Below are 24,382 nucleotides of genomic sequence, written 5' to 3' on the forward strand. Positions count from 1 at the left end.
TGACATCAAATTTCAACATAAGGGACAGGCATCTGATACAGCAATGAAGAAATTACTGGTACTGCCCATATCCCATATTGGAGTGCCTGGATTTGAGATTCAGCTCTGCTGCTGATCACAACTTTCTGCTAATGGACACTGTGTGTGTGTGTGTGTGTGTCTGCCTACCAAATGAATAAAATGAATAAATAAGCTTTAATCAAAGTAATATAATATAATACAATGTTGGTAAAAATAAATGACTGAATTTGGATAATACAATCCAATTTTGGACTGGATAAAGAAATTATGGGTTATGTACAATATGCAATACTACACAGTAATTTAAAAAAATGAAATCCAGTCATTTGCAACAAAATGGAAGAATCTGGAAAACATCATGCTTAATGAAATGACCCCGTCCTAAAGGGACAAATATCATATGTTCTCCCTGATCTGTGACAACTAACTGAGCACCTAAAAGGAAACCTGTAGAAGTGAAACTAACACTATGAGAAACAATGACTTGATAAGCCCTTGTCCAGACTGTTAAGAAACAGCTTACTATTTTATTCTTTTTAGTATTTTCTTTTTCTACTTAATACTATTGGTTGAACTCTTTAATTAACACAGAATCATTCTTAGGTGTTGAAACACAACTGAAAATTGATCCCTGTTAAAAATAAGAGTGGGAATAAGAAAGGGAGGAAATGTACAGTTCAGCACAGGCTCCCTCGGACTTACCCCTAAGGGTAAAGCTAAAAACTTGCCATGAGACTCCAAATCCCATTAAGTTGGCAGGCACCAATGTCATCTTACTAGTTAAAACGATCAGTTTAAGTTCGTAATTGATCATAAAGATAGGATTAAGTGTCAAAGGGATCACATAAATAAGACCAGTGTCTGCTAATAATCATTGATAGAATTAAAAAGGAGAGAGCAATCCTACATGGGAAGCAGGATACACAGCAGACTCAGAATTACAAATGCCCTAAACAGCACTTTGGACTCAGAATCAGCCCTTAAGGCATTTGGATCTGGCTATAAAGCCCATGAGAGCATTTCAGGCATGGAAAGCCAAGACACTGTGGCAAAAAAAATGACCTAAATGAAAGGCCTCTTCTGAGTGAGATCTCGGAGGAAAGAAGGAGCCATCAAAGAAGGAGGTAACTTTCTCTGAAAGGAGGAGAGAACTTCCACTTTGGCTATGGCCTTGTCTAAATAAGGTCGGAGTTTGTGAACCCAAGAGGCTTCCATAGCCTTAGCCAGCTCACGACAAGAGCCTCAGGTAATTACTGACGTCATAAATAAGAATGTCAATTGTTAAATGAACAACCAGAGGAGCCAGTGCTGTGGTGCAGTGGGTTAACGCCCTGGCCTGAAGCGCCAGCATCCCATATGGCTACTGGTTCGAGACCTGGCTGCTCCACTTCCAATCCAGCTCTCTGCTGTGGCCTGCGAAAACAGTAGAAGATGGCCTGAACCTGCAAGGGAGACCCGGAAGAAGCTCCTGGCTCCTGGCTCCTGGCTCCTGGCTCCTGGCTCCTGGCTCCTGGCTCCTGGATCTGGATCGGCACAGCTCTGGCCCTTGCGGCCATCTGGGGAGTGAACCAGCAGAATGGAAGACCTCTCTCTCTCTCTCTCTCTCTCTGCCTCTCCTCTCTCTGTGTAACTCTGACTTTCAAATAAAAAAAAATAAATCTTAAAAAAATAAAAACAGGAGTCACTGTGTACTTGCTCCCCATGTGGGGCATCTGTCCTTAATGTGTTGCACTATGAGAATTAATGGTAAAATTAATCTTCAAACAGTACTTTATACTTTGTGTGTCAGTGTGGGTGCAAACTGTTGAAATCTTTACTCAATATGGAGTTGATATTCTGTATATAAAGATAATTAAAAATGAATCTTAATGAAGAATAGGATAGGAGAGGGAGTAGGCGATGGGATGGTTTGCAGATGGGCGGGTGGTTATGGGGGGAAGAACCACTATAATCCAAAGGTTGTACTTTTGAAATTTATATTTATTAAATAAATTTTTCTATTAAAAAAGTAAAAAGAAATCTCTATTTTTGTATCACTTCCTTTCAATTGAAGAGGAACAATAAACAAGGTAAATAACACTATGTTATTGACAATTGTTAAGGAGAAAAATATGTCAAAATAAAGAAGATAATGAGTCCTGGACATACAGGAATGCTATTTAATATGGCAAATTTTGACAGAAAAGCAGGCAGCAATATTACACACACAGAAGTTTAAAAAGTGCTCCTTTTGGCCTCAAAATCCACCCCACACCCCTACCAGGGAGAGAAACTGTGTGTATGTACTAAGAATAGCAGTTAATCCATCCATCCCAACCTACTTAATCTCAGAGCCACCTCCTAAATTGTAGCTCTATCCAACTGTTGCATTGAAATCACAGTACCTTATGACCAGAGAATATAACCTGTAACCCAGTCATACGAGAGGCATTTGCAGTGCCCATATAATAGTTTAATCGGATTACACAGTTCAGTCAGTGGTCTTGGTGAATAAAAGACCTTAGCCAGCTGTCCTACCCAAACTCAGAAGAAAGGATCAGCCTAGCCATACTGAAAGCAAGCTCTTCCTGGATGCCTACTGTCCAGGGTGGCAATGTTAAGAGGCTGTTGAACATTTAAGAGGTGGGGCCTAGCGGCAAGTAGTTATGTCATCATCAGCTACTTCTCTCCAGTTCTATCCAGTTCTCTGCTAATGACCAGGGAAAGCAATAGAGGATGGTTCAAGTGCTTGGGCCCATGCACCCGTGTGGGAAACCTTGAGGAAACTCTTGGCTCCTGGCTTCAGATCAGCTGGGTTCTGGCTCTTGTGGCCACTTGGGAAGTGACCCAGTGGATGGAAGACCTTTCACTCTGTCTCTACCCTCTCACTCTCTGTAACTCTACCTCTCAAATAAATAAATAAATTTTTTTTAAAAAAAGAAAAGAAACATTTCTGGGAATTGAGATGAGACTGGGAAATGAAACTGAAAATGGGGAGTTGCCGTAAATAACACGATGTGGCTGTATAGAGGATTTTTTTTAAAGATTTATTTATTTATTTGAAAGTCAGAGTTATACAGAGAGAGGAGAGGCAGAGAAAGAGAGAGCTCTTCTGTCCAGTGGTTCACTCCCCAATTGGCCGCAACAGTTGGAGCTGTGCTGATCTGGAGCCAGGAGCCAGGAGCTTCTTCCGAGTCTCTCACATGGGTGCAAGGGCCCAAGGAATTTGGGCCATCTTCTACTGCTTTCCCAGGCCATAGCAGAGAACTGGATCAAAAGAGGAGCAGCCGGGACTAGAACCAGCTCCCATATGGGATGCCGGCACTTCAGGCCAGGACGTTAGCTCTTTCGATAACATATACAGCATTACTGAGGCCTTATCATGTATAGGCAGTATGTTGACACTGAAGAATCTCAAGTGAGTCAGACCTGAACTCCATCATCTGTGGGCAGCTAGCATGGCAATAGATAAGACATAGTCACTAACACAAGAGTGCATAAACTTCCTCAAAGAAATGCAAGTCAAAGGGATTTTCTTGATCAAGTTACTCTTAAAACAGGGGCATTCAGCAGAACTCCTTTGGGTTTTAAAGGCCTGATTACATTGTTTATCCCATTCAAAAGGATCAGTTTCCTTTTCTTTTCACAGTGTCCTTTTCTTTTCACAGTGTCCTTTTCTTTTCACGTGTCATACAGAAAACTGGGTATCAAAACCCAGCAGACACCAGCCACTCCCCATAACTGTTTTGTGGTCTTGGGTGGAACTCAGTTACAAATTAACAACTTGCCATCTTGGGACAGGCCTTGTTGTCCTTGGAAATATTATAAAGCCTAGATATTTCATAGTTTCTTTAGAAACTTTTGACCCTGTCCCAGGTAATTCAAGTTCTTAGATTAGAAGCTTTCTTGGGGAGGGGGGTGCTAGTGGTAAGAACATCATCCACATATCGAAAGGCTGTTCATTTGTTAAATTGTGACCCTGCATCAAATTCCTGAGGTGGTTCTTAGGACTTTAAGATGTGCTCCCAGCTACACAAGTCACAGGGGGTGAATGCACGCGCACATTTATCCACCCTCTTTCCCCATCTGGAGTCTGATTAAGGGGAAACATCTCCGGGCTTACTGCTAGTCCCATGACTAGCTGGAAGACCCTTCCTGCTCAAGAACATCCATTTTCATTCTGACTAAAATGGGAGTATAATGTCGCAAGACAAGCATTCCCAGAACATCTATAGAACAAGCTTTCACACTCTCTGCTCTTGGTCCTGGCCATGCCCCCTCCCCACCTTGCCTGAATCCTACACTTCTCAGTTAAGGATTCTGGGCTCAAATTTATCTCCAACTGATGTTAAAACACTGGGTTACTAGAAAATATCAGTGATGCCACTGCCAGGGAAGAGTAGGAAAAGAGAAGTCCTATTGGTAAGACACTGTACCACTGCCCTACATCCTCTGTTTCTCATGTCAAATCTGAAATAGCTATTAATATTCCCACATATACTTGAGAAAACCAACTCAGACAGACATGTGAATTTCCTTATTCATTCCTTACTGAAGGTAATTCTCATGGGTCAGCCAGTTGGGACAGCTGGTGTGATCCTAAAGTAGAAAACAGAAGAAGGAAATCACAGATAAGGTACAAGCATGGGGCAGGGGCGTGTTGTGCCACAGTGGGCTATGCTGCCATCTACAATGCCAGAATTTCACATGAGTGCAGCTTCAAGTCCCAGATGCTCCAATTCCAATATAGCTCATTTGGGGTCCTGCCACCCATGTGCCATGTGGGAAAAAATGTGTAAAAAATGTGTGATAGCTTTTTGGAAAATACTTTGGAAGTTTTAATATAGCTAAAAATATGCATAGCCTTCAAACCAGCAATTCTGCTCCTAGATATATAGAGTATAGAAATGTGTACTTTGTGCCAAAAAATACACACAAGCATGATTGCCAGGTGAAATACAGAAATTCCAAGTTAAATTTGTAGAACCACATGTCGTTCAGTTTTTCAGCTACTGGGGGGAAAGTTTTCAGCAAATTATACATCATTGTTTTTATGTGCTTTTCAAGATTTATTTATTCATTCAGAAGGCAGAGTTACAGAAATAGAGACAGAGATATCTTCTACCTGCTAGTTCAATCCCCAAACGGCTGCAACAGCAGAGACTGGGCCAGACTGAAGCCAGGACCCTGGAACTCCATCTGAGTCTCCCATGTGAATGGCAGGGACCCAAGCTGTTGGGCCACATTCTGTTGCTTTCCCATGTGCATCAGCAGGGAACTGGATCAGAAGTGGATCAGGACTCAAACTGAAGCCCATAATACATCATTATTTTCATTCCTCTGGACAGAGTGACACACTTCAAATGTGACTTTTTTATTTTTCTTTGAAAGCGTATTCTGTATCATTACTGAATAAGCACAATGGAATATTTCACAATGTTGTATAGATTCAAGAGAGGTTTTTCTTAAATACAGTTTGAGTTAAAGGAGTAGTGAATTTAATAAATTTGAGGAATGGATCAACTGGCAAGTTGGCTTTTGGCAAATTAATTTTGAGAATACAGTTCCCCTTAGTTGTGATATTCTGATGAAAGGAAAATTGGATGTTTATTTCATAGACATCTTCAAAATGAACCAAAAACTGCCTCTGATTCCCTGTACTTAGCAAAAAATAAAAAATTTTTAAAAAGTGGCCTTCAGAGGCCCACTCATCACTATCTTATCCTGCCATCTGTTCATTCTCTACAGGAGTTAATACCAGCCTTTCTCTTTCCAAAAACCCTAATGGCATTGTCAAACTATGTCTCAGAAAAAGAGAACATACACTCTTCTCTCTGTTCACTTAAACTTTTACTTCTTGTGATTATTTCACTACTTAATTGTCACATTGTCTTGTGATATTTTATTTATTATTATCTTTTCCTCCTCATTATAAGTAACTCAAAGACAAGGGCCATGTTTTGTAATTCTTTTTATCTGTCCAAGTGAGATGGTATGTGGCAAGCCCAAATCCCCACCTGATGGAACCAAGCAGCAAAACCACAGTTGTGCAAAGTCAATAACAGAAAATCGAAACTGGTATTTATTGACTGAACATTCCATAAAGATTAACTGCTATATGACTTCTAGCTTCATTATATCTTCAATGTAATCCATTAGCATGGATAATATCATTCCTCCTTATACCATAAAAGTTTTTAACTCCCGTATCAACTTGCAGAAGGAACCATGTAAATACGGAAAATGGGTAGATCTCTGCTTACTGGAAATTGCTACTCCTTTCCTAGAAATAAGATAAATATGCTACCCATATGCTAACATAAGTTTGTCAAACCTCATATAGGAAGAACTAAAACAGTTTAGGGTGCTGCTCTGTCTATGGAGTAAGTAGCCCTTTGCTAATTCCTCCAATGAAATTCTCTTGTTTCCACTTTGAAATCACTACAGATTACAGTCTCACCAAAGCCAAGAACCCACATGGACCTTTGGTGACCCACACAGGATCAGCAGCCATTCAGTATCACTGGTTCCTATGTGATGTGCCATAGGTAGTAATCAGGATATTTGAAGAAATCAGTGAATAAACAATTATTTGGAGAAAGGGCTTTTCTTAATGCCTTATAGCTGTGACAGTAGGCACATAATCATTTTTTGCCCATTTGTGAGAATCCACAGGATAATGGCTGGTTATATAGGAAAGTATGCATGTGCTAAGAATAAGTGAGTTAAAAGAGGTATTTTAGACTGTTTTTTAAAGCTAGAACAAAATACCACAGAGTAGGGAATTTTTTTAAAGCTTTATTTTAATTATTTTAAAGGCAGAATTACAGAGAGAGAAAAAGGGAATGGAAGGATAGAGAGAGAAGGAAAGAGAGAAAGAGAGAGAGAGAGACACTTTCAATCTGCTGATTCACTTCTCAAATGGCCAGAATGACTGGGACTGGGCCAGACTGAAGCCAGGAGCCAGGAGCTTCATCCAGGTCTCCCAAATGGGTGCAGGGACCCAAGCACTTGGGCCATCTTCTGCTGCTTTCCCAGGCATGTTAGCAAGGAGCTGGGTCAGTTAGGAAACCTCTCATAATAACCTAATCACCTCTTAAAATCCATACATCCCAGCCCTTAGGCATGCGGATCCGGCTGAAATGCCCATGAGAGTATTTCAGGCATGGAAAGCCAAGACACTCTGGGGGAAAAAAAAACCTAAATGAAAGATCTCCACGAGTGAGATCCCAGTGGAAAGAATGGGTCATCAAAGAAGGAGGTACCTTTCTCTGAAGGGAGGAGAGAACTTCCACTTTGACCATGGCCTTGTCTAAAAATGATCAGAGTCAGTGAACTCAGGGGGCTTCCATAGCCTTGGCAACTCATAACAAGAGCCTAGGGTGATTACTGATGCCATAAACAAGAGTCAATTTGTTAAGTCAACAACAGGAGTCACTGTGCACTTACTCCTCATGTAGGATCTCTGTCCTTAGTGTGCTGTACATTGAGATCTAATGCTATAACTAGTACTCAAACAGTATTTTTCACTTTATGTTTCTGTGTGGGAGCAAACTGTTGAAATCTTTACTTATTGTATGCTAAACTGATCTTCTGCATATAAAGAGAATCGAAAATGAATCTTGATATGAATGGAAGGGGAGAGGGAGTGGATAAGGGGAGGGTTGTGGGTTGGAGGGACGTTATGGGGGGGAAGCCATTGTAATCAATATTCTGTACTTTGGAAATTTATATTCACTAAATAAAAGTTAAAAAAAAAGAAAAAAAATCCATGCATCCCAACACTTCCACCATGACATCAAATTTCAACATAAGGGACAGGCATCTGATACAGCAATGAAGAAATTACTGGTACTGCCCATATCCCATATTGGAGTGCCTGGATTTGAGATTCAGCTCTGCTGCTGATCACAACTTTCTGCTAATGGACACTGTGTGTGTGTGTGTGTGTGTCTGCCTACCAAATGAATAAAATGAATAAATAAGCTTTAATCAAAGTAATATAATATAATACAATGTTGGTAAAAATAAATGACTGAATTTGGATAATACAATCCAATTTTGGACTGGATAAAGAAATTATGGGTTATGTACAATATGCAATACTACACAGTAATTTAAAAAAATGAAATCCAGTCATTTGCAACAAAATGGAAGAATCTGGAAAACATCATGCTTAATGAAATGACCCCGTCCTAAAGGGACAAATATCATATGTTCTCCCTGATCTGTGACAACTAACTGAGCACCTAAAAGGAAACCTGTAGAAGTGAAACTAACACTATGAGAAACAATGACTTGATAAGCCCTTGTCCAGACTGTTAAGAAACAGCTTACTATTTTATTCTTTTTAGTATTTTCTTTTTCTACTTAATACTATTGGTTGAACTCTTTAATTAACACAGAATCATTCTTAGGTGTTGAAACACAACTGAAAATTGATCCCTGTTAAAAATAAGAGTGGGAATAAGAAAGGGAGGAAATGTACAGTTCAGCACAGGCTCCCTCGGACTTACCCCTAAGGGTAAAGCTAAAAACTTGCCATGAGACTCCAAATCCCATTAAGTTGGCAGGCACCAATGTCATCTTACTAGTTAAAACGATCAGTTTAAGTTCGTAATTGATCATAAAGATAGGATTAAGTGTCAAAGGGATCACATAAATAAGACCAGTGTCTGCTAATAATCATTGATAGAATTAAAAAGGAGAGAGCAATCCTACATGGGAAGCAGGATACACAGCAGACTCAGAATTACAAATGCCCTAAACAGCACTTTGGACTCAGAATCAGCCCTTAAGGCATTTGGATCTGGCTATAAAGCCCATGAGAGCATTTCAGGCATGGAAAGCCAAGACACTGTGGCAAAAAAAATGACCTAAATGAAAGGCCTCTTCTGAGTGAGATCTCGGAGGAAAGAAGGAGCCATCAAAGAAGGAGGTAACTTTCTCTGAAAGGAGGAGAGAACTTCCACTTTGGCTATGGCCTTGTCTAAATAAGGTCGGAGTTTGTGAACCCAAGAGGCTTCCATAGCCTTAGCCAGCTCACGACAAGAGCCTCAGGTAATTACTGACGTCATAAATAAGAATGTCAATTGTTAAATGAACAACCAGAGGAGCCAGTGCTGTGGTGCAGTGGGTTAACGCCCTGGCCTGAAGCGCCAGCATCCCATATGGCTACTGGTTCGAGACCTGGCTGCTCCACTTCCAATCCAGCTCTCTGCTGTGGCCTGCGAAAACAGTAGAAGATGGCCTGAACCTGCAAGGGAGACCCGGAAGAAGCTCCTGGCTCCTGGCTCCTGGCTCCTGGCTCCTGGCTCCTGGCTCCTGGCTCCTGGATCTGGATCGGCACAGCTCTGGCCCTTGCGGCCATCTGGGGAGTGAACCAGCAGAATGGAAGACCTCTCTCTCTCTCTCTCTCTCTCTGCCTCTCCTCTCTCTGTGTAACTCTGACTTTCAAATAAAAAAAAATAAATCTTAAAAAAATAAAAACAGGAGTCACTGTGTACTTGCTCCCCATGTGGGGCATCTGTCCTTAATGTGTTGCACTATGAGAATTAATGGTAAAATTAATCTTCAAACAGTACTTTATACTTTGTGTGTCAGTGTGGGTGCAAACTGTTGAAATCTTTACTCAATATGGAGTTGATATTCTGTATATAAAGATAATTAAAAATGAATCTTAATGAAGAATAGGATAGGAGAGGGAGTAGGCGATGGGATGGTTTGCAGATGGGCGGGTGGTTATGGGGGGAAGAACCACTATAATCCAAAGGTTGTACTTTTGAAATTTATATTTATTAAATAAATTTTTCTATTAAAAAAGTAAAAAGAAATCTCTATTTTTGTATCACTTCCTTTCAATTGAAGAGGAACAATAAACAAGGTAAATAACACTATGTTATTGACAATTGTTAAGGAGAAAAATATGTCAAAATAAAGAAGATAATGAGTCCTGGACATACAGGAATGCTATTTAATATGGCAAATTTTGACAGAAAAGCAGGCAGCAATATTACACACACAGAAGTTTAAAAAGTGCTCCTTTTGGCCTCAAAATCCACCCCACACCCCTACCAGGGAGAGAAACTGTGTGTATGTACTAAGAATAGCAGTTAATCCATCCATCCCAACCTACTTAATCTCAGAGCCACCTCCTAAATTGTAGCTCTATCCAACTGTTGCATTGAAATCACAGTACCTTATGACCAGAGAATATAACCTGTAACCCAGTCATACGAGAGGCATTTGCAGTGCCCATATAATAGTTTAATCGGATTACACAGTTCAGTCAGTGGTCTTGGTGAATAAAAGACCTTAGCCAGCTGTCCTACCCAAACTCAGAAGAAAGGATCAGCCTAGCCATACTGAAAGCAAGCTCTTCCTGGATGCCTACTGTCCAGGGTGGCAATGTTAAGAGGCTGTTGAACATTTAAGAGGTGGGGCCTAGCGGCAAGTAGTTATGTCATCATCAGCTACTTCTCTCCAGTTCTATCCAGTTCTCTGCTAATGACCAGGGAAAGCAATAGAGGATGGTTCAAGTGCTTGGGCCCATGCACCCGTGTGGGAAACCTTGAGGAAACTCTTGGCTCCTGGCTTCAGATCAGCTGGGTTCTGGCTCTTGTGGCCACTTGGGAAGTGACCCAGTGGATGGAAGACCTTTCACTCTGTCTCTACCCTCTCACTCTCTGTAACTCTACCTCTCAAATAAATAAATAAATTTTTTTTAAAAAAAGAAAAGAAACATTTCTGGGAATTGAGATGAGACTGGGAAATGAAACTGAAAATGGGGAGTTGCCGTAAATAACACGATGTGGCTGTATAGAGGATTTTTTTTAAAGATTTATTTATTTATTTGAAAGTCAGAGTTATACAGAGAGAGGAGAGGCAGAGAAAGAGAGAGCTCTTCTGTCCAGTGGTTCACTCCCCAATTGGCCGCAACAGTTGGAGCTGTGCTGATCTGGAGCCAGGAGCCAGGAGCTTCTTCCGAGTCTCTCACATGGGTGCAAGGGCCCAAGGAATTTGGGCCATCTTCTACTGCTTTCCCAGGCCATAGCAGAGAACTGGATCAAAAGAGGAGCAGCCGGGACTAGAACCAGCTCCCATATGGGATGCCGGCACTTCAGGCCAGGACGTTAGCTCTTTCGATAACATATACAGCATTACTGAGGCCTTATCATGTATAGGCAGTATGTTGACACTGAAGAATCTCAAGTGAGTCAGACCTGAACTCCATCATCTGTGGGCAGCTAGCATGGCAATAGATAAGACATAGTCACTAACACAAGAGTGCATAAACTTCCTCAAAGAAATGCAAGTCAAAGGGATTTTCTTGATCAAGTTACTCTTAAAACAGGGGCATTCAGCAGAACTCCTTTGGGTTTTAAAGGCCTGATTACATTGTTTATCCCATTCAAAAGGATCAGTTTCCTTTTCTTTTCACAGTGTCCTTTTCTTTTCACAGTGTCCTTTTCTTTTCACGTGTCATACAGAAAACTGGGTATCAAAACCCAGCAGACACCAGCCACTCCCCATAACTGTTTTGTGGTCTTGGGTGGAACTCAGTTACAAATTAACAACTTGCCATCTTGGGACAGGCCTTGTTGTCCTTGGAAATATTATAAAGCCTAGATATTTCATAGTTTCTTTAGAAACTTTTGACCCTGTCCCAGGTAATTCAAGTTCTTAGATTAGAAGCTTTCTTGGGGAGGGGGGTGCTAGTGGTAAGAACATCATCCACATATCGAAAGGCTGTTCATTTGTTAAATTGTGACCCTGCATCAAATTCCTGAGGTGGTTCTTAGGACTTTAAGATGTGCTCCCAGCTACACAAGTCACAGGGGGTGAATGCACGCGCACATTTATCCACCCTCTTTCCCCATCTGGAGTCTGATTAAGGGGAAACATCTCCGGGCTTACTGCTAGTCCCATGACTAGCTGGAAGACCCTTCCTGCTCAAGAACATCCATTTTCATTCTGACTAAAATGGGAGTATAATGTCGCAAGACAAGCATTCCCAGAACATCTATAGAACAAGCTCTGATGAGTACGCTGTTTCACACTCTCTGCTCTTGGTCCTGGCCATGCCCCCTCCCCACCTTGCCTGAATCCTACACTTCTCAGTTAAGGATTCTGGGCTCAAATTTATCTCCAACTGATGTTAAAACACTGGGTTACTAGAAAATATCAGTGATGCCACTGCCAGGGAAGAGTAGGAAAAGAGAAGTCCTATTGGTAAGACACTGTACCACTGCCCTACATCCTCTGTTTCTCATGTCAAATCTGAAATAGCTATTAATATTCCCACATATACTTGAGAAAACCAACTCAGACAGACATGTGAATTTCCTTATTCATTCCTTACTGAAGGTAATTCTCATGGGTCAGCCAGTTGGGACAGCTGGTGTGATCCTAAAGTAGAAAACAGAAGAAGGAAATCACAGATAAGGTACAAGCATGGGGCAGGGGCGTGTTGTGCCACAGTGGGCTATGCTGCCATCTACAATGCCAGAATTTCACATGAGTGCAGCTTCAAGTCCCAGATGCTCCAATTCCAATATAGCTCATTTGGGGTCCTGCCACCCATGTGCCATGTGGGAAAAAATGTGTAAAAAATGTGTGATAGCTTTTTGGAAAATACTTTGGAAGTTTTAATATAGCTAAAAATATGCATAGCCTTCAAACCAGCAATTCTGCTCCTAGATATATAGAGTATAGAAATGTGTACTTTGTGCCAAAAAATACACACAAGCATGATTGCCAGGTGAAATACAGAAATTCCAAGTTAAATTTGTAGAACCACATGTCGTTCAGTTTTTCAGCTACTGGGGGGAAAGTTTTCAGCAAATTATACATCATTGTTTTTATGTGCTTTTCAAGATTTATTTATTCATTCAGAAGGCAGAGTTACAGAAATAGAGACAGAGATATCTTCTACCTGCTAGTTCAATCCCCAAACGGCTGCAACAGCAGAGACTGGGCCAGACTGAAGCCAGGACCCTGGAACTCCATCTGAGTCTCCCATGTGAATGGCAGGGACCCAAGCTGTTGGGCCACATTCTGTTGCTTTCCCATGTGCATCAGCAGGGAACTGGATCAGAAGTGGATCAGGACTCAAACTGAAGCCCATAATACATCATTATTTTCATTCCTCTGGACAGAGTGACACACTTCAAATGTGACTTTTTTATTTTTCTTTGAAAGCGTATTCTGTATCATTACTGAATAAGCACAATGGAATATTTCACAATGTTGTATAGATTCAAGAGAGGTTTTTCTTAAATACAGTTTGAGTTAAAGGAGTAGTGAATTTAATAAATTTGAGGAATGGATCAACTGGCAAGTTGGCTTTTGGCAAATTAATTTTGAGAATACAGTTCCCCTTAGTTGTGATATTCTGATGAAAGGAAAATTGGATGTTTATTTCATAGACATCTTCAAAATGAACCAAAAACTGCCTCTGATTCCCTGTACTTAGCAAAAAATAAAAAATTTTTAAAAAGTGGCCTTCAGAGGCCCACTCATCACTATCTTATCCTGCCATCTGTTCATTCTCTACAGGAGTTAATACCAGCCTTTCTCTTTCCAAAAACCCTAATGGCATTGTCAAACTATGTCTCAGAAAAAGAGAACATACACTCTTCTCTCTGTTCACTTAAACTTTTACTTCTTGTGATTATTTCACTACTTAATTGTCACATTGTCTTGTGATATTTTATTTATTATTATCTTTTCCTCCTCATTATAAGTAACTCAAAGACAAGGGCCATGTTTTGTAATTCTTTTTATCTGTCCAAGTGAGATGGTATGTGGCAAGCCCAAATCCCCACCTGATGGAACCAAGCAGCAAAACCACAGTTGTGCAAAGTCAATAACAGAAAATCGAAACTGGTATTTATTGACTGAACATTCCATAAAGATTAACTGCTATATGACTTCTAGCTTCATTATATCTTCAATGTAATCCATTAGCATGGATAATATCATTCCTCCTTATACCATAAAAGTTTTTAACTCCCGTATCAACTTGCAGAAGGAACCATGTAAATACGGAAAATGGGTAGATCTCTGCTTACTGGAAATTGCTACTCCTTTCCTAGAAATAAGATAAATATGCTACCCATATGCTAACATAAGTTTGTCAAACCTCATATAGGAAGAACTAAAACAGTTTAGGGTGCTGCTCTGTCTATGGAGTAAGTAGCCCTTTGCTAATTCCTCCAATGAAATTCTCTTGTTTCCACTTTGAAATCACTACAGATTACAGTCTCACCAAAGCCAAGAACCCACATGGACCTTTGGTGACCCACACAGGATCAGCAGCCATTCAGTATCACTGGTTCCTATGTGATGTGCCATAGGTAGTAATCAGGATATTTGAAGAAATCAGTGAATAAACAATTATTTGGAGAAAGGGCTTTTCTTAATGCCTTATAGCTGTGACAGTAGGCACATAATCATTTTTTGCCCATTTGTGAGAATCCACAGGATAATGGCTGGTTATATAGGAAAGTATGCATGTGCTAAGAATAAGTGAGTTAAAAGAGGTATTTTAGACTGTTTTTTAAAGCTAGAACAAAATACCACAGAGTAGGGAATTTTTTTAAAGCTTTATTTTAATTATTTTAAAGGCAGAATTACAGAGAGAGAAAAAGGGAATGGAAGGATAGAGAGAGAAGGAAAGAGAGAAAGAGAGAGAGAGAGACACTTTCAATCTGCTGATTCACTTCTCAAATGGCCAGAATGACTGGGACTGGGCCAGACTGAAGCCAGGAGCCAGGAGCTTCATCCAGGTCTCCCAAATGGGTGCAGGGACCCAAGCACTTGGGCCATCTTCTGCTGCTTTCCCAGGCATGTTAGCAAGGAGCTGGGTCAGTTAGGAAACCTCTCATAATAACCTAATCACCTCTTAAAATCCATACATCCCAGCCCTTAGGCATGCGGATCCGGCTGAAATGCCCATGAGAGTATTTCAGGCATGGAAAGCCAAGACACTCTGGGGGAAAAAAAAACCTAAATGAAAGATCTCCACGAGTGAGATCCCAGTGGAAAGAATGGGTCATCAAAGAAGGAGGTACCTTTCTCTGAAGGGAGGAGAGAACTTCCACTTTGACCATGGCCTTGTCTAAAAATGATCAGAGTCAGTGAACTCAGGGGGCTTCCATAGCCTTGGCAACTCATAACAAGAGCCTAGGGTGATTACTGATGCCATAAACAAGAGTCAATTTGTTAAGTCAACAACAGGAGTCACTGTGCACTTACTCCTCATGTAGGATCTCTGTCCTTAGTGTGCTGTACATTGAGATCTAATGCTATAACTAGTACTCAAACAGTATTTTTCACTTTATGTTTCTGTGTGGGAGCAAACTGTTGAAATCTTTACTTATTGTATGCTAAACTGATCTTCTGCATATAAAGAGAATCGAAAATGAATCTTGATATGAATGGAAGGGGAGAGGGAGTGGATAAGGGGAGGGTTGTGGGTTGGAGGGACGTTATGGGGGGGAAGCCATTGTAATCAATATTCTGTACTTTGGAAATTTATATTCACTAAATAAAAGTTAAAAAAAAAGAAAAAAAATCCATGCATCCCAACACTTCCACCATGACATCAAATTTCAACATAAGGGACAGGCATCTGATACAGCAATGAAGAAATTACTGGTACTGCCCATATCCCATATTGGAGTGCCTGGATTTGAGATTCAGCTCTGCTGCTGATCACAACTTTCTGCTAATGGACACTGTGTGTGTGTGTGTGTGTGTCTGCCTACCAAATGAATAAAATGAATAAATAAGCTTTAATCAAAGTAATATAATATAATACAATGTTGGTAAAAATAAATGACTGAATTTGGATAATACAATCCAATTTTGGACTGGATAAAGAAATTATGGGTTATGTACAATATGCAATACTACACAGTAATTTAAAAAAATGAAATCCAGTCATTTGCAACAAAATGGAAGAATCTGGAAAACATCATGCTTAATGAAATGACCCCGTCCTAAAGGGACAAATATCATATGTTCTCCCTGATCTGTGACAACTAACTGAGCACCTAAAAGGAAACCTGTAGAAGTGAAACTAACACTATGAGAAACAATGACTTGATAAGCCCTTGTCCAGACTGTTAAGAAACAGCTTACTATTTTATTCTTTTTAGTATTTTCTTTTTCTACTTAATACTATTGGTTGAACTCTTTAATTAACACAGAATCATTCTTAGGTGTTGAAACACAACTGAAAATTGATCCCTGTTAAAAATAAGAGTGGGAATAAGAAAGGGAGGAAATGTACAGTTCAGCACAGGCTCCCTCGGACTTACCCCTAAGGGTAAAGCTAAAAACTTGCCATGAGACTCCAAATCCCATTAAGTTGGCAGGCACCAATGTCATCTTACTAGTTAAAACGATCAGTTTAAGTTCGTAATTGATCATAAAGATAGGATTAAGTGTCAAAGGGATCACATAAATAAGACCAGTGTCTGCTAATAATCATTGATAGAATTAAAAAGGAGAGAGCAATCCTACATGGGAAGCAGGATACACAGCAGACTCAGAATTACAAATGCCCTAAACAGCACTTTGGACTCAGAATCAGCCCTTAAGGCATTTGGATCTGGCTATAAAGCCCATGAGAGCATTTCAGGCATGGAAAGCCAAGACACTGTGGCAAAAAAAATGACCTAAATGAAAGGCCTCTTCTGAGTGAGATCTCGGAGGAAAGAAGGAGCCATCAAAGAAGGAGGTAACTTTCTCTGAAAGGAGGAGAGAACTTCCACTTTGGCTATGGCCTTGTCTAAATAAGGTCGGAGTTTGTGAACCCAAGAGGCTTCCATAGCCTTAGCCAGCTCACGACAAGAGCCTCAGGTAATTACTGACGTCATAAATAAGAATGTCAATTGTTAAATGAACAACCAGAGGAGCCAGTGCTGTGGTGCAGTGGGTTAACGCCCTGGCCTGAAGCGCCAGCATCCCATATGGCTACTGGTTCGAGACCTGGCTGCTCCACTTCCAATCCAGCTCTCTGCTGTGGCCTGCGAAAACAGTAGAAGATGGCCTGAACCTGCAAGGGAGACCCGGAAGAAGCTCCTGGCTCCTGGCTCCTGGCTCCTGGCTCCTGGCTCCTGGCTCCTGGCTCCTGGCTCCTGGATCTGGATCGGCACAGCTCTGGCCCTTGCGGCCATCTGGGGAGTGAACCAGCAGAATGGAAGACCTCTCTCTCTCTCTCTCTCTCTCTGCCTCTCCTCTCTCTGTGTAACTCTGACTTTCAAATAAAAAAAAATAAATCTTAAAAAAATAAAAACAGGAGTCACTGTGTACTTGCTCCCCATGTGGGGCATCTGTCCTTAATGTGTTGCACTATGAGAATTAATGGTAAAATTAATCTTCAAACAGTACTTTATACTTTGTGTGTCAGTGTGGGTGCAAACTGTTGAAATCTTTACTCAATATGGAGTTGATATTCTGTATATAAAGATAATTAAAAATGAATCTTAATGAAGAATAGGATAGGAGAGGGAGTAGGCGATGGGATGGTTTGCAGATGGGCGGGTGGTTATGGGGGGAAGAACCACTATAATCCAAAGGTTGTACTTTTGAAATTTATATTTATTAAATAAATTTTTCTATTAAAAAAGTAAAAAGAAATCTCTATTTTTGTATCACTTCCTTTCAATTGAAGAGGAACAATAAACAAGGTAAATAACACTATGTTATTGACAATTGTTAAGGAGAAAAATATGTCAAAATAAAGAAGATAATGAGTCCTGGACATACAGGAATGCTATTTAATATGGCAAATTTTGACAGAAAAGCAGGCAGCAATATTACACACACAGAAGTTTAAAAAGTGCTCCTTTTGGCCTCAAAATCCACCCCACACCCCTACCAGGGAGAGAAACTGTGTGTATGTACTAAGAATAGCAGTTAATCCATCCATCCCAACCTACTTAATCTCAGAGCCACCTCCTAAATTGTAGCTCTATCCAACTGTTGCATTGAAATCACAGTACCTTATGACCAGAGAATATAACCTGTAACCCAGTCATACGAGAGGCATTTGCAGTGCCCATATAATAGTTTAATCGGATTACACAGTTCAGTCAGTGGTCTTGGTGAATAAAAGACCTTAGCCAGCTGTCCTACCCAAACTCAGAAGAAAGGATCAGCCTAGCCATACTGAAAGCAAGCTCTTCCTGGATGCCTACTGTCCAGGGTGGCAATGTTAAGAGGCTGTTGAACATTTAAGAGGTGGGGCCTAGCGGCAAGTAGTTATGTCATCATCAGCTACTTCTCTCCAGTTCTATCCAGTTCTCTGCTAATGACCAGGGAAAGCAATAGAGGATGGTTCAAGTGCTTGGGCCCATGCACCCGTGTGGGAAACCTTGAGGAAACTCTTGGCTCCTGGCTTCAGATCAGCTGGGTTCTGGCTCTTGTGGCCACTTGGGAAGTGACCCAGTGGATGGAAGACCTTTCACTCTGTCTCTACCCTCTCACTCTCTGTAACTCTACCTCTCAAATAAATAAATAAATTTTTTTTAAAAAAAGAAAAGAAACATTTCTGGGAATTGAGATGAGACTGGGAAATGAAACTGAAAATGGGGAGTTGCCGTAAATAACACGATGTGGCTGTATAGAGGATTTTTTTTAAAGATTTATTTATTTATTTGAAAGTCAGAGTTATACAGAGAGAGGAGAGGCAGAGAAAGAGAGAGCTCTTCTGTCCAGTGGTTCACTCCCCAATTGGCCGCAACAGTTGGAGCTGTGCTGATCTGGAGCCAGGAGCCAGGAGCTTCTTCCGAGTCTCTCACATGGGTGCAAGGGCCCAAGGAATTTGGGCCATCTTCTACTGCTTTCCCAGGCCATAGCAGAGAACTGGATCAAAAGAGGAGCAGCCGGGACTAGAACCAGCTCCCATATGGGATGCCGGCACTTCAGGCCAGGACGTTAGCTCTTTCGATAACATATACAGCATTACTGAGGCCTTATCATGTATAGGCAGTATGTTGACACTGAAGAATCTCAAGTGAGTCAGACCTGAACTCCATCATCTGTGGGCAGCTAGCATGGCAATAGATAAGACATAGTCACTAACACAAGAGTGCATAAACTTCCTCAAAGAAATGCAAGTCAAAGGGATTTTCTTGATCAAGTTACTCTTAAAACAGGGGCATTCAGCAGAACTCCTTTGGGTTTTAAAGGCCTGATTACATTGTTTATCCCATTCAAAAGGATCAGTTTCCTTTTCTTTTCACAGTGTCCTTTTCTTTTCACAGTGTCCTTTTCTTTTCACGTGTCATACAGAAAACTGGGTATCAAAACCCAGCAGACACCAGCCACTCCCCATAACTGTTTTGTGGTCTTGGGTGGAACTCAGTTACAAATTAACAACTTGCCATCTTGGGACAGGCCTTGTTGTCCTTGGAAATATTATAAAGCCTAGATATTTCATAGTTTCTTTAGAAACTTTTGACCCTGTCCCAGGTAATTCAAGTTCTTAGATTAGAAGCTTTCTTGGGGAGGGGGGTGCTAGTGGTAAGAACATCATCCACATATCGAAAGGCTGTTCATTTGTTAAATTGTGACCCTGCATCAAATTCCTGAGGTGGTTCTTAGGACTTTAAGATGTGCTCCCAGCTACACAAGTCACAGGGGGTGAATGCACGCGCACATTTATCCACCCTCTTTCCCCATCTGGAGTCTGATTAAGGGGAAACATCTCCGGGCTTACTGCTAGTCCCATGACTAGCTGGAAGACCCTTCCTGCTCAAGAACATCCATTTTCATTCTGACTAAAATGGGAGTATAATGTCGCAAGACAAGCATTCCCAGAACATCTATAGAACAAGCTCTGATGAGTACGCTGTTTCACACTCTCTGCTCTTGGTCCTGGCCATGCCCCCTCCCCACCTTGCCTGAATCCTACACTTCTCAGTTAAGGATTCTGGGCTCAAATTTATCTCCAACTGATGTTAAAACACTGGGTTACTAGAAAATATCAGTGATGCCACTGCCAGGGAAGAGTAGGAAAAGAGAAGTCCTATTGGTAAGACACTGTACCACTGCCCTACATCCTCTGTTTCTCATGTCAAATCTGAAATAGCTATTAATATTCCCACATATACTTGAGAAAACCAACTCAGACAGACATGTGAATTTCCTTATTCATTCCTTACTGAAGGTAATTCTCATGGGTCAGCCAGTTGGGACAGCTGGTGTGATCCTAAAGTAGAAAACAGAAGAAGGAAATCACAGATAAGGTACAAGCATGGGGCAGGGGCGTGTTGTGCCACAGTGGGCTATGCTGCCATCTACAATGCCAGAATTTCTGCAGCTTCAAGTCCCAGATGCTCCAATTCCAATATAGCTCATTTGGGGTCCTGCCACCCATGTGCCATGTGGGAAAAAATGTGTAAAAAATGTGTGATAGCTTTTTGGAAAATACTTTGGAAGTTTTAATATAGCTAAAAATATGCATAGCCTTCAAACCAGCAATTCTGCTCCTAGATATATAGAGTATAGAAATGTGTACTTTGTGCCAAAAAATACACACAAGCATGATTGCCAGGTGAAATACAGAAATTCCAAGTTAAATTTGTAGAACCACATGTCGTTCAGTTTTTCAGCTACTGGGGGGAAAGTTTTCAGCAAATTATACATCATTGTTTTTATGTGCTTTTCAAGATTTATTTATTCATTCAGAAGGCAGAGTTACAGAAATAGAGACAGAGATATCTTCTACCTGCTAGTTCAATCCCCAAACGGCTGCAACAGCAGAGACTGGGCCAGACTGAAGCCAGGACCCTGGAACTCCATCTGAGTCTCCCATGTGAATGGCAGGGACCCAAGCTGTTGGGCCACATTCTGTTGCTTTCCCATGTGCATCAGCAGGGAACTGGATCAGAAGTGGATCAGGACTCAAACTGAAGCCCATAATACATCATTATTTTCATTCCTCTGGACAGAGTGACACACTTCAAATGTGACTTTTTTATTTTTCTTTGAAAGCGTATTCTGTATCATTACTGAATAAGCACAATGGAATATTTCACAATGTTGTATAGATTCAAGAGAGGTTTTTCTTAAATACAGTTTGAGTTAAAGGAGTAGTGAATTTAATAAATTTGAGGAATGGATCAACTGGCAAGTTGGCTTTTGGCAAATTAATTTTGAGAATACAGTTCCCCTTAGTTGTGATATTCTGATGAAAGGAAAATTGGATGTTTATTTCATAGACATCTTCAAAATGAACCAAAAACTGCCTCTGATTCCCTGTACTTAGCAAAAAATAAAAAATTTTTAAAAAGTGGCCTTCAGAGGCCCACTCATCACTATCTTATCCTGCCATCTGTTCATTCTCTACAGGAGTTAATACCAGCCTTTCTCTTTCCAAAAACCCTAATGGCATTGTCAAACTATGTCTCAGAAAAAGAGAACATACACTCTTCTCTCTGTTCACTTAAACTTTTACTTCTTGTGATTATTTCACTACTTAATTGTCACATTGTCTTGTGATATTTTATTTATTATTATCTTTTCCTCCTCATTATAAGTAACTCAAAGACAAGGGCCATGTTTTGTAATTCTTTTTATCTGTCCAAGTGAGATGGTATGTGGCAAGCCCAAATCCCCACCTGATGGAACCAAGCAGCAAAACCACAGTTGTGCAAAGTCAATAACAGAAAATCGAAACTGGTATTTATTGACTGAACATTCCATAAAGATTAACTGCTATATGACTTCTAGCTTCATTATATCTTCAATGTAATCCATTAGCATGGATAATATCATTCCTCCTTATACCATAAAAGTTTTTAACTCCCGTATCAACTTGCAGAAGGAACCATGTAAATACGGAAAATGGGTAGATCTCTGCTTACTGGAAATTGCTACTCCTTTCCTAGAAATAAGATAAATATGCTACCCATATGCTAACATAAGTTTGTCAAACCTCATATAGGAAGAACTAAAACAGTTTAGGGTGCTGCTCTGTCTATGGAGTAAGTAGCCCTTTGCTAATTCCTCCAATGAAATTCTCTTGTTTCCACTTTGAAATCACTACAGATTACAGTCTCACCAAAGCCAAGAACCCACATGGACCTTTGGTGACCCACACAGGATCAGCAGCCATTCAGTATCACTGGTTCCTATGTGATGTGCCATAGGTAGTAATCAGGATATTTGAAGAAATCAGTGAATAAACAATTATTTGGAGAAAGGGCTTTTCTTAATGCCTTATAGCTGTGACAGTAGGCACATAATCATTTTTTGCCCATTTGTGAGAATCCACAGGATAATGGCTGGTTATATAGGAAAGTATGCATGTGCTAAGAATAAGTGAGTTAAAAGAGGTATTTTAGACTGTTTTTTAAAGCTAGAACAAAATACCACAGAGTAGGGAATTTTTTTAAAGCTTTATTTTAATTATTTTAAAGGCAGAATTACAGAGAGAGAAAAAGGGAATGGAAGGATAGAGAGAGAAGGAAAGAGAGAAAGAGAGAGAGAGAGACACTTTCAATCTGCTGATTCACTTCTCAAATGGCCAGAATGACTGGGACTGGGCCAGACTGAAGCCAGGAGCCAGGAGCTTCATCCAGGTCTCCCAAATGGGTGCAGGGACCCAAGCACTTGGGCCATCTTCTGCTGCTTTCCCAGGCATGTTAGCAAGGAGCTGGGTCAGTTAGGAAACCTCTCATAATAACCTAATCACCTCTTAAAATCCATACATCCCAGCCCTTAGGCATGCGGATCCGGCTGAAATGCCCATGAGAGTATTTCAGGCATGGAAAGCCAAGACACTCTGGGGGAAAAAAAAACCTAAATGAAAGATCTCCACGAGTGAGATCCCAGTGGAAAGAATGGGTCATCAAAGAAGGAGGTACCTTTCTCTGAAGGGAGGAGAGAACTTCCACTTTGACCATGGCCTTGTCTAAAAATGATCAGAGTCAGTGAACTCAGGGGGCTTCCATAGCCTTGGCAACTCATAACAAGAGCCTAGGGTGATTACTGATGCCATAAACAAGAGTCAATTTGTTAAGTCAACAACAGGAGTCACTGTGCACTTACTCCTCATGTAGGATCTCTGTCCTTAGTGTGCTGTACATTGAGATCTAATGCTATAACTAGTACTCAAACAGTATTTTTCACTTTATGTTTCTGTGTGGGAGCAAACTGTTGAAATCTTTACTTATTGTATGCTAAACTGATCTTCTGCATATAAAGAGAATCGAAAATGAATCTTGATATGAATGGAAGGGGAGAGGGAGTGGATAAGGGGAGGGTTGTGGGTTGGAGGGACGTTATGGGGGGGAAGCCATTGTAATCAATATTCTGTACTTTGGAAATTTATATTCACTAAATAAAAGTTAAAAAAAAAGAAAAAAAATCCATGCATCCCAACACTTCCACCATGACATCAAATTTCAACATAAGGGACAGGCATCTGATACAGCAATGAAGAAATTACTGGTACTGCCCATATCCCATATTGGAGTGCCTGGATTTGAGATTCAGCTCTGCTGCTGATCACAACTTTCTGCTAATGGACACTGTGTGTGTGTGTGTGTGTGTCTGCCTACCAAATGAATAAAATGAATAAATAAGCTTTAATCAAAGTAATATAATATAATACAATGTTGGTAAAAATAAATGACTGAATTTGGATAATACAATCCAATTTTGGACTGGATAAAGAAATTATGGGTTATGTACAATATGCAATACTACACAGTAATTTAAAAAAATGAAATCCAGTCATTTGCAACAAAATGGAAGAATCTGGAAAACATCATGCTTAATGAAATGACCCCGTCCTAAAGGGACAAATATCATATGTTCTCCCTGATCTGTGACAACTAACTGAGCACCTAAAAGGAAACCTGTAGAAGTGAAACTAACACTATGAGAAACAATGACTTGATAAGCCCTTGTCCAGACTGTTAAGAAACAGCTTACTATTTTATTCTTTTTAGTATTTTCTTTTTCTACTTAATACTATTGGTTGAACTCTTTAATTAACACAGAATCATTCTTAGGTGTTGAAACACAACTGAAAATTGATCCCTGTTAAAAATAAGAGTGGGAATAAGAAAGGGAGGAAATGTACAGTTCAGCACAGGCTCCCTCGGACTTACCCCTAAGGGTAAAGCTAAAAACTTGCCATGAGACTCCAAATCCCATTAAGTTGGCAGGCACCAATGTCATCTTACTAGTTAAAACGATCAGTTTAAGTTCGTAATTGATCATAAAGATAGGATTAAGTGTCAAAGGGATCACATAAATAAGACCAGTGTCTGCTAATAATCATTGATAGAATTAAAAAGGAGAGAGCAATCCTACATGGGAAGCAGGATACACAGCAGACTCAGAATTACAAATGCCC

The 24,382-nt window shown here is 40.4% G+C and overlaps 1 long non-coding RNA gene across 1 annotated transcript; it reads right to left on the minus strand.

Annotated features, from left to right (window-relative positions):
• Positions 1-18,642: 18,642 nt before the first annotated feature.
• Positions 18,643-20,226, minus strand: LOC138849678 (uncharacterized). Its single transcript, XR_011388725.1, has 2 exons — positions 20,178-20,226; positions 18,643-18,876 (listed from the first exon to the last, which is right to left on the minus strand). It is a non-coding gene; the product is annotated as an uncharacterized lncRNA (long non-coding RNA).
• Between the last annotated feature and the right edge of the window lie 4,156 nt (positions 20,227-24,382).

The sequence above is a fragment of the Oryctolagus cuniculus genome, chromosome 1 (genome assembly GCF_964237555.1).
Source record: "Oryctolagus cuniculus chromosome 1, mOryCun1.1, whole genome shotgun sequence".
Taxonomy (NCBI): Eukaryota; Metazoa; Chordata; class Mammalia; order Lagomorpha; family Leporidae; genus Oryctolagus; species Oryctolagus cuniculus.